This window comes from Capsicum annuum, chromosome 2 (genome assembly GCF_002878395.1).
Source record: "Capsicum annuum cultivar UCD-10X-F1 chromosome 2, UCD10Xv1.1, whole genome shotgun sequence".
NCBI lineage: Eukaryota > Viridiplantae > Streptophyta > Magnoliopsida > Solanales > Solanaceae > Capsicum > Capsicum annuum.
In genome coordinates this window covers 21,661,338-21,671,265 of record NC_061112.1, presented here as the reverse complement: position 1 = coordinate 21,671,265, position 9,928 = coordinate 21,661,338, and the positions used below count along the sequence as shown (strand labels likewise).

Sequence of the window (9,928 nt, the reverse complement as noted above, 5' to 3'; positions counted from 1 at the left end):
GAATTTAGATAACCAACCCAATTAGCTTGGGATTAGAACATAGTGTTGTTCTATTCACCTATAATCCATAGTAATAGTAGATGGTTTTACCTATTTCAATAAAGAAGGAACAAAGTTGGTAAAGTCAACATAATACTTTGTTTTCTTCTCTTTTCCTCTTTGTGTAGTTTGTCCACTCCACAGTGAGCATTGATATGATGTAAGATGAAGTCGTCTGGATTTCGGTGTTCCAATTATTAGTTTATCTTTTTAAAGTGTTTGATTGATGGTCCTAATTACAAAGTTATCTCTTGGAATTTATCATTTGGCATTAGAAGGGACGGTTTTGAAGTCCATTGAACTTACCGAGCAGTTTGCTCCTGACTTATTGGAGAAAAATAAGGATTTGCATTTTGATTTGTTGACCCTTCATTTTGTTAGATTTGCATGCTCAAGAAAATGGTGAGCACCGTATGTCAGTGGCTGATTTTTCAGAGATGACATTACGTTTTTTTGACTATTTCTATCTTTCTGTGATAGCACAGAAGCTCTGGAATTTGCGCAGGTAAAGTTGGCTCCTTTTAGGAAGGTGCAAAAATATGTTAAAAAGCTTGAGGTGTGTTTCTTCCCTAGTGGATCTCTTAAATTTTTTCTTCCAAATCCCATGTACGTGTCTAAATATTGGAACTTTTTGGGAGGACTTCATGGCTTTATTAGATTATAATGAGCTAGAAAAGTCACCCATGTTTCATCTATTAAGCTTGGAGTACAGGGAGCAAGTTGCCGATTGTTTGAATAGAGCAATACTTGGTGTGTTTTTGCGGTCTTTTTGATGTCGTTATTTCTAAATGACTTTGGTTCCCCCCTTCTCACTCAGTTTTGATGTCATGCAGCAAATTCAAACCTCCCCAGCTATTCTGCAGTTGAAAGGTTGATGCAGCAGACAACTATTGTAAGGCAATGCTTAAGTCAAGAATCCAGTAAGATTTGATCTTAGTACTTTTTCAGTGAATTGTTTTTGCTTAGCTTTCTGTGGACAAGGAACATAGGAGGTGAAAGAAGTGTTAAAAGAGAAACTCATGAGATAGGAATCACTAGTAGCTCATCCCAGTAGCCACTCAATTTTGCATTTCTATTAGCGACCCCTACCCTAGACATTCATGTAAGTAGTGGCTTAGCTAGAATGCTGACAAGGGGATTCAAAAACATACAAGAATGCCATACTTGGATTTGAACATGTGACCTAAATTATCTTTTTGAACACATTACCAGTAGCAACGCGTTAAAGAGATTCAACAATTTACATAAATATCAATAAAAATTATTTTTATCCTATTTGCGTGGTATAAAATGTCCAACTCCTTCGCAATAGTTATCTCCCTCATCCGTGAAGGTGTTACCAACCTGCTATTGGACCAAGACCACTTGAAACTTTGGTAGTTCAAGATTTTTGATGACCGAATAGAGTTACAATACTAACAATCTTTTCTAATTATCAAGGAATTGACAATTAAAGAATTAATTTGCTGAATGATATATTTTGCCCTTTGGACACCAATAATCTGTTCTATATTGAAGTCATAAGAAAACAATCAAAATCAAGTGACTGTAGGCTTGTTTGAATTTAATTCTCAATAACACTATGATTCAAAATTAGTTCTTTTTTTTATTAAAGATCTTCCAAAGTGTAAGTGTATTCCTATCAATAAAGGCTAAAAGAAGCTATCATGAGGTTAACAAAGCAACACAAATAGTTTTATAGATGAGAAATTATTAAACGTGTTAGGTATGAAAGAATAATATTACCTCTTCATCAACTAATATCACCATTTTTCGAGAACCGCCTCCATTCTTAAATGGCTTCATTGGGCCGCTTTCGATGACCAAGACTTTGATCATCAAGATATAATCCCTTGATTTCAAAGTGTTGATACTCACAACTTCGGTGAGAGGATCCATTGTAATAATGTTTAAGAAAATAGAAGTTAGAACGATAAGAATATAGAATTTCATAATAAATGTAAATTTGTTAGATGATAAGAATTATACCTGAATATGTGAATCTTGTTGGTAGGTGGGTAGATAAAGAAGTTAGTTATGAGCAACAAAAAATATAATATATTCTACTAAAATGATACGTAGAACGATAAGAACGTAGAATTCATAATAGAGGTATGAAATAAAATATATTGAACTAACAGGTCACATTAAGCTACACATTAAACTAAATTAAACTAAGCAATTTAAGTTGGCATAACAAATAATCTTGTGTTTAAATTAACAATGTAAAAAGGGAAAGATGATATAACGATCAAAACCCTGGAATAACAATGAAAGATCGCAACTGTTTATAACAATGAACAATGAAAAAAGCTCACACAACTGTTTATACCAATGAACAATGAAAAAAGCTAAAGAGTTTATACAGAAGGACTGAAAAAGCCGTATGTTTTTTGGTTGAAAGAAACCAAGTAAAAATCAAGTCGGATTAAAAAAAGGGGTAGCTAAATTTGGGAAGAATTTAATTGTAAACCAAGTAGGAACCAAATAGGAGTTGGACACTTTATACGTACACGGGTGTTTAGCTAAATTTGGAAGGAAAATTTTACAAAAAAACCATGGATTTAATTGTAAACCAATTAGGAACCAAAAAATGGGTGTTTAGCTAAATTTAGGAAGGAGATTTTTACAAAAAAATGGATGTTTAATGAATCAGGGAAAAGAGCTAAATTTGGGAAGAAATTAATTGTAGAAATTTTTTAGTATATTTATTTTGTAGAATTAATTGCAGGGAAAAGGGTAAAAGACGGTTTTGTCTAAAACGAACTGTTTTAATGAAAGGCAAAAAGTTCAATTCACTTTTCTAAAGGCCTTCACACTTTTAAAATATTATAGACTAGTGGAGGTGCCACCGTGCAAAGCACGAGGCCAACATGTCTTGACAAATAAAATAGTTATTCATTAAAACATTTTTACAGAGTATTTCTCTTTACAAAAAGTGTGAATACTATTTGTAGTTACCGTCCTTTGAAGAGTTTAAGGTTGCCTCTATGGGCCTAAGTAGGGGGACTTAAGGTGCACTCTTCTACAAGGAATGTCATGATATTCAGCGACGTCATCAGACTTGAGTATTGTCATGCTGAAAAGTTAGTTTTCTTCTCGTGCAATTGTAGTTTGGAAGTGCACAGTTTGATCTTTGCTCACTTGAGGGTGGAATTTATGCACCATCTGAACTTTGCATGTCCACCTTGCCATTGTTTCATTGCAGCTACAAAGGTGAGATAGAAGGTTGCTCATCCATCCCAGCGATCCATTATTTATGTGGCAGTGTAATGACATATGGAGAATTCTAAATCATTCACCATTGAAGCTAAAATTATCAAGGAATAGCTGCACGATATCGTAGATTTAGAATGTGTTCAAGAAACTAGAGAATTCTTTTCAAACGCCTCAACCATATCATGTTTGACCGCAACACACAAAATATAGTGATTAAAAGTATAATAATGTTAAAACTGAATTTCCTGAATGGTGCCAAAGAAAATGTTTACTTATTGTACCAACATATCTTAGGTTGAAGGTATGAGCACTTGAATTATTTTAGAAGACTAAAAAAAGTATAATTGAAATTTAATTTCTCTAAACGCAACACAAAAAAACCGTAACGGAGTGAACTCACCTGAGATAAAAGAGAAGTTCAGTGAAATGTGGGCGCGGAGTGGGGCTTTGTTATTCTCATCTTGAAGCTATATTTTGAAAGCCATGTGTCGTATTTCTCCAAGCATAGCATAAATTAACCGTAACAAATTGAAGTCACCTGAGATAAAGAGAAAGCTCAGTGAAATGGAGGCGTCGATCAAGAAAACCTAGAATCAAAACCAAAACTAAAGTGGGGTTTTGTCATTCTCATTTTGAAGATATGTTTCGAACGCCATGTGCCTCATCTATTATATAGCATTATCTAATAAAAAATTCATTTGAAGACGTCAAGTTAATTTCTGTAACAAAGTAAAGACCAAGCCTGTTGCATCTGCAATATCGATTCTAAGATAAGGGAAAATGTGGTTGACCACCACATCAATATAATTTAAGTTGAAAATGAAACACATAAATTCTTAGAGACACAACAACAATAACATAGCAGTGTATTCCCACAAAGTGGGGTGTGGGAAGGTAAAGTGTATGCAGTCTATACCATTACCTCAAATAAAGTAGAGAGGATATTTTTGATATACTCCCAGCTATTCGACTATTTATGCATAAACGTAAATTAGTAACGGGAGACACGTGTATTGAAGATGCCTCTTTGGGTGAACTTCTCTGCAAAATGTTCTCTAACTTTCATAGCATGTAGCTTTTCATTCAATGATGGTCCAACAACAATTGTGGGCGGGTGATTTTGAATATAGCAATGACTTGAGTACAATTCTGTTTAAACCTTTGGCAGAGGAGAAATGCAATTAGTAGTATAAAGCAGTTTGTATTCCTTTTCATTGACGCGAACAAGTATCTTCCAGTGAAGAAGTACTGCAGCCATAGCCAGACATTATCTTTAATTCTCGCAACAACACTTGTAACTATTACACTAACAATCTTGTATAAGGAACGTATAATAAACCTATATCAAAATCATTGAAAAGCTTAAAAAACTCTCATCTTTGAAGAACATATTTTGTTTATTTAGTAAAATTATATAGGAATTAGTGTAGTAATAGACTAAAAAAAAATGGATAATTCACTATGATCATTAAACAGGGAGAGTGATGGCTAACATAAATCTATGATGACCAAGAAAGTCCTTTGCTGGAAAAAATATCTAAAGACTTTCTTTTTCCTTTTCATACAAAACATTAACATGTTCACCGTTTTTTCCCTCTTTATTAGATTCCTTCTCAATATCGTGTAGTTACACACATGAATGTACCATGGTTTGAGGCAAAAATGACACACATCTTCGAGGCAGTTGTACAGTGTACGTCATAAAGAAGGAGTTGACTGCAAATCAGGAAAATATCAAGCACAATTATATTATGTATAAATTCGCCCTGCAATTATGAATTATGATCTTAATTGCAGAAAACATAGTATGAATTTATCGCTTCTTTACTTGTATTAAGCTCTTTTCCTTACATACATAAAAGCAATTATCTACATACTGTGAGTCTTAATAAAATTTGTGAATACCAATTTTTATACGATGTTTGAGTGTTTATACTCTTTTTGATAAATCAAGAGAAATATTTTGCAATTGAAACATTGGGATCAAAGGTACATACAAGTTTCACGATGTCTTATAGAAATTGCAGAGTAAGGAATAACAAGAAAGACAAGTTTCAACATAAAAGTTAGAACTAAGAAAGTCAAATAACATCTCAGAACATATCAGTCTTTCCTAATAACATGAAATAAACCTAAATATTTGCATCAACTATATTTTGGCAGAAAAATTGATTACATTGGGGTGGTACTTGAAGAAATCCAACAGCCCAAAGTGGAATACTTTTCTCAACATAACATTTTCACTGCTAGATTTTCACTTTTCAGCATTATCAACTGCTTTTGCATTTAAAGAGAAATAAAAATTTCATGCAGAAACTGTATTCATTATACTTGATCTTCTTTATCTTAATTTCTTTGGGTAAAGTAAACTTCAGCTGAGCTAAATGACTGTAAGAAAATCTCCTAACCTTTTTTTTAAGGAAAGTATTAATAATTCTTTCGATAAAACAAACACCATGACGAAAATAAGTACAAATAAAGTTATTAATTCATAATAGTCTCTATAAACTATCTTGTTGTATGATTAATCAAACACAAGATATCACTTCTTAAAAATATGTACACATGAAATTTGGCTTTTCAAGGTGTCAACCAATATTTTTATTTCCAGAGAGTCAATTTTTCACAGTGAGCCAAATGTTCTGTTCAAGCTGCAGAAGTTGAATAGAGTATCAGAGTGTCATCTTTAGTGTAGATTGAGGGAAAAAATTCAAGTGTGTGAAAGAGTTAATTTTTATTTCAAATTATGAGTACTTTTGGCTTCTTTAGATGTTGTTAGTAGTGGTTTCATGGAAGCTCCCTCGTATAGGACCAGAATTTTATATTGTCCAAAATGAACCAAAAAATCCCAAAGTGATTTCATGGCCAAAAACAACATAAATTAGAAACGCATATACATCAACACGTTGAATCACACAAAAGAAAACCATGAATTACCAAATCAGAGCAAGAAGTGCCATCAAACACAAAAAAGAAAGACTCCAAATCAATCTATAAAATTTAAAACCAAATCAGTGATGAAAAAGAACTCACAGTGTTAATAACGAAGAACAAGAACCGAGTCAACGAAAAAGCTTGACCAAGCTTTTAGTAGTATGTGGTAAATTGGAACAACAACATCAGAAGAACAAAATGAACAGAAGAGTAATTGCATGATGCAGTGGCTATCGAAGACCTTTAGTGGATGATACGTATCATCAATCTAAAATGAAAAAAATACCCTTCATTTCAATAGTAATAAAAGGAAGCACACATGTCATTATCCACAAGGTGTGTGTGCTTTTTCACACTTATATATAAGTAGTAGATTAGTAGGATATTTTTTCTCAGGAAACATTTGTGAGAAATATACATTCGGAAGCACCTTTAAAAAATTTGAAGCAATAATTGTTGTTTAAAATTCTTTCTTAAAAGCAATTTTGATCAAAAAACAATACTTTTCTAAATAAGATGATTTCACATGTTTGGCTAAATACACTATTAGAAAAAGTTGACAAAAATAACAAACAAATAGATTTTAACCAATCAAAATTGATAAGAACGCATTGAAATAGAATAAAAATATCTTGGACAAGAAATTAATTTGATATGTAATTATGTTTATCATATATTTAGAAAACTTTCACTAAAGAATATAAAATTTAATTCTAAGCAAAAAGTATAAAATACACTTATGATTTGAGAATCTGAGGCTTTATGCAGGAGCGGCTCAATAAATTTGATGGCCTAAAGTCAAATTTTAATATGAGGCCTTAATTTTTTAAAAAGAAAAATGAACAAAACTTATCACTCCCGCTCCCCACTCGACCCTCCCTTTACGTATATATGCAAAGTCGTTGCTTACTTAGATGAAGGAGAAAATGAGAAGACATAATTTGCTTCATTTATTCCAATTGTCAAATGTAAATGATGCAGAAAGAGTTATATCCAAAGAACGTAAGGATCAAAAAGAGATTCATATCATCTAAAATAGGTGCAATGGTACTATCATTCGTAATTTCAATAGTCGTCTTTTTTATTATACTTGCTTCATATCAAAATACTTGTAATGTTCCATTTTTTATCGAGTCAAATTTATACACCTGAAAAATTACAATTTACAAAGCTTTTCATGTAATTTATGAATATCTGATGTTTAATTTTAATATGTTAAATTAATCAAATCTAATTTAGCTTCAAAAAATAATCAAATTAACTTTAAAAAAATGAAACATACTAAGTATTTTGAATGGAAGGAGTAAATATTTGTAGGTTTTAACTATACTTTTCTTAAAAGAATAAATAAATAACATATGTACACGTACAATTAGTAGAAAATGGGTTCTTCCAAAATTTGGAGGCTTGAAGCAGTTGCTTAGTGGCTTCACATAATAGCCGGCACTGACTATATGCTAGTTTTTCATTATATATTAATAAATATGATAGAAATACTTATTAACAAAAACTTAAATCATTTCCGCGAACAACTTTAAATTACTTTTTATATGGAGAAAATTAATAGCGAAAGCCGAAATTTTCTCCATGTAAAATTGGTCTAACATTTATAATCAGTATATTGTCCCATTTCACGGGCCTTAAATTATCTAGTTGTTATACAATACAGGGAAAGCTGACAAATTTATTCCTTTACTTTGAAAATTAATTAAATATATTCTACGTCATATTTTAGAGTTAAATTTATCCTCGTTATCATGCTTTGGTGTTAAATTTATCCTCGCTATTAAGAAACTTTTCACATGTATCCTTCTTTTAATAGAAAAGCTCAAATCAACGTTAAATACCTCATTTTTTAAAAATAAAATACACCTTAATCTAAGACGTTTGACCCGAACCGACTCACAGAAAAAACAAACAAATATACCCTTTCGTCATACTATTGTAAGTGGATGCCCACTACTCTATGTATAAATTCTCACTACTCATCAAACATTATGATATTAACTCCCACATCACCGTAATTTTCTCTCTTGATATTCCCTCACAACTTTCATGGTTAATATCATTTTTATGCCAATATTTTGTATGGCAATAACACTATAAATTGCATAACGGTTCATATTGTATATACACACTTAGAAGAATAAGAAAATTCTCTTTTCTTGATGTTAATTTTTTGTCTACTTTTTTTTTTTATATTGTTATAATTCTGAGTTTGATTCTACAAGATGTTATCTGTAAAAATCTCTAACCAATTTGAAATGACATCTAATTTTTCTAAAGGACTTAAGGTAATTTTTCTTTTCATTCAACTTATAAAGAAATCAGAATGTATATGTGTTGGCCAATACAAGTCTACCACCAGTAAGGGATTAGGTCCCTTGGGTGCAAACACAGTAAGATAAGTAAAATAAACGTGAAGTGCTGAACGTAAATAACACACAATATTCATGTGAAAACCTCCTTACTCAAGGTAGGAAAATCCACGACCTGTCCCATATGATTTCCAGCAAACTCCACTAACCCCAAACCAATGAGATGATCACAAACTCCAATAATATCAAGGATTAAACTCTTAATCCCAACTCCTTGTAATACCTCTATTACAAGACTCGTGTAACAACTCTACCACACTCAACAAATCGACTAACTCTAGTAGAAACTACTAGGTATCTCTACCCAGAGTAACATAAAGCATGTTGAAAAGAACTTGACTACACCTAAGCTGAAACTACAACTAACTCTAGTTTATTCGATCCATCTTAAGACATAGACAAGACCAAAATCTAAAATCCCTTATAGCATAAAAGTAGATTCGTGATTTCAAGAATAAAATACTCAACACTCAATAAAACAACAAAGAATGAAGCTTCAACTCGATCAGGTCCTTTTGTTGAAATGACTAGTGAAATCTTATAAGAATGGTTTTTTTCTTAAGCGAAGAATTCTTTCAGCGATTGCAAAAAACTAGATTTTGCTCTTGTCACATCTCTTATATACTGAAGAGCTAAACTTTAATCTCATTCTACTGGATTAAGTGTCAGCATACTATACACAGAACTATTGCAACACTACCAATCAAAACAGAACAGTACAGTGTACAGTTGTACAAAGTTCAATCTCAAATAAGCACAGAACGGAACAGGTCCCTTGAACTCTTGTTTGAAAATTATCAAAATCAAAACACAATATTTTCCCAATTTTTTACGATACAAACAATTTCAAGTCATTCCCTTTATCAACCAGTTCCACCTATTAACTAGACTCATCCTTTCTATTATTAACGAGTTCTCTCTTTCAACTAGATCCTTCTCTTGGCTACAAGGGAATGGGTCCCTTGAAGTGAACCAAGACTACCTAATAGTTGATAATGTTTTCCTTATTTTGGCATCATAAAAAAGTAATAATAGTAAATCAAGACAAAAATAATGTGGATAAGGTTAACTTATGGCCACTGGGGCAACACTAACACGAATGAGTAAAGCCAAAGAGAGAGAGAGAGAGGATAAACATAAAGAAACATTGAATTCATAAAAAGTAAGTACAAGCATCATACACGATCAACTTAATAAATCATAAAAGGAATTGGTCCAAACTTACCACAGAGACAACAAAAAGGAACTGACACAAGTAAGACAGAGAACATGAGGACTAAAAGGGCTTAAGAGGAAGGAGACTTAGGAGCAAGAGATCAAAGGACCATGTCCATAAACGTACCTTCAGTTGCATGCAT

General features: G+C 32.1%; 1 long non-coding RNA gene across 1 annotated transcript; it reads right to left on the bottom strand.

Moving 5' to 3' along the window:
* Nucleotides 1-2,917: 2,917 nt before the first annotated feature.
* Nucleotides 2,918-6,538, bottom strand: LOC107860846. The gene is made up of 3 exons (XR_001671624.2): nt 6,292-6,538; nt 3,659-3,796; nt 2,918-3,369 (listed from the first exon to the last, which is right to left on the bottom strand). It is a non-coding gene; the product is annotated as an uncharacterized LOC107860846 (long non-coding RNA).
* Between the last annotated feature and the right edge of the window lie 3,390 nt (nt 6,539-9,928).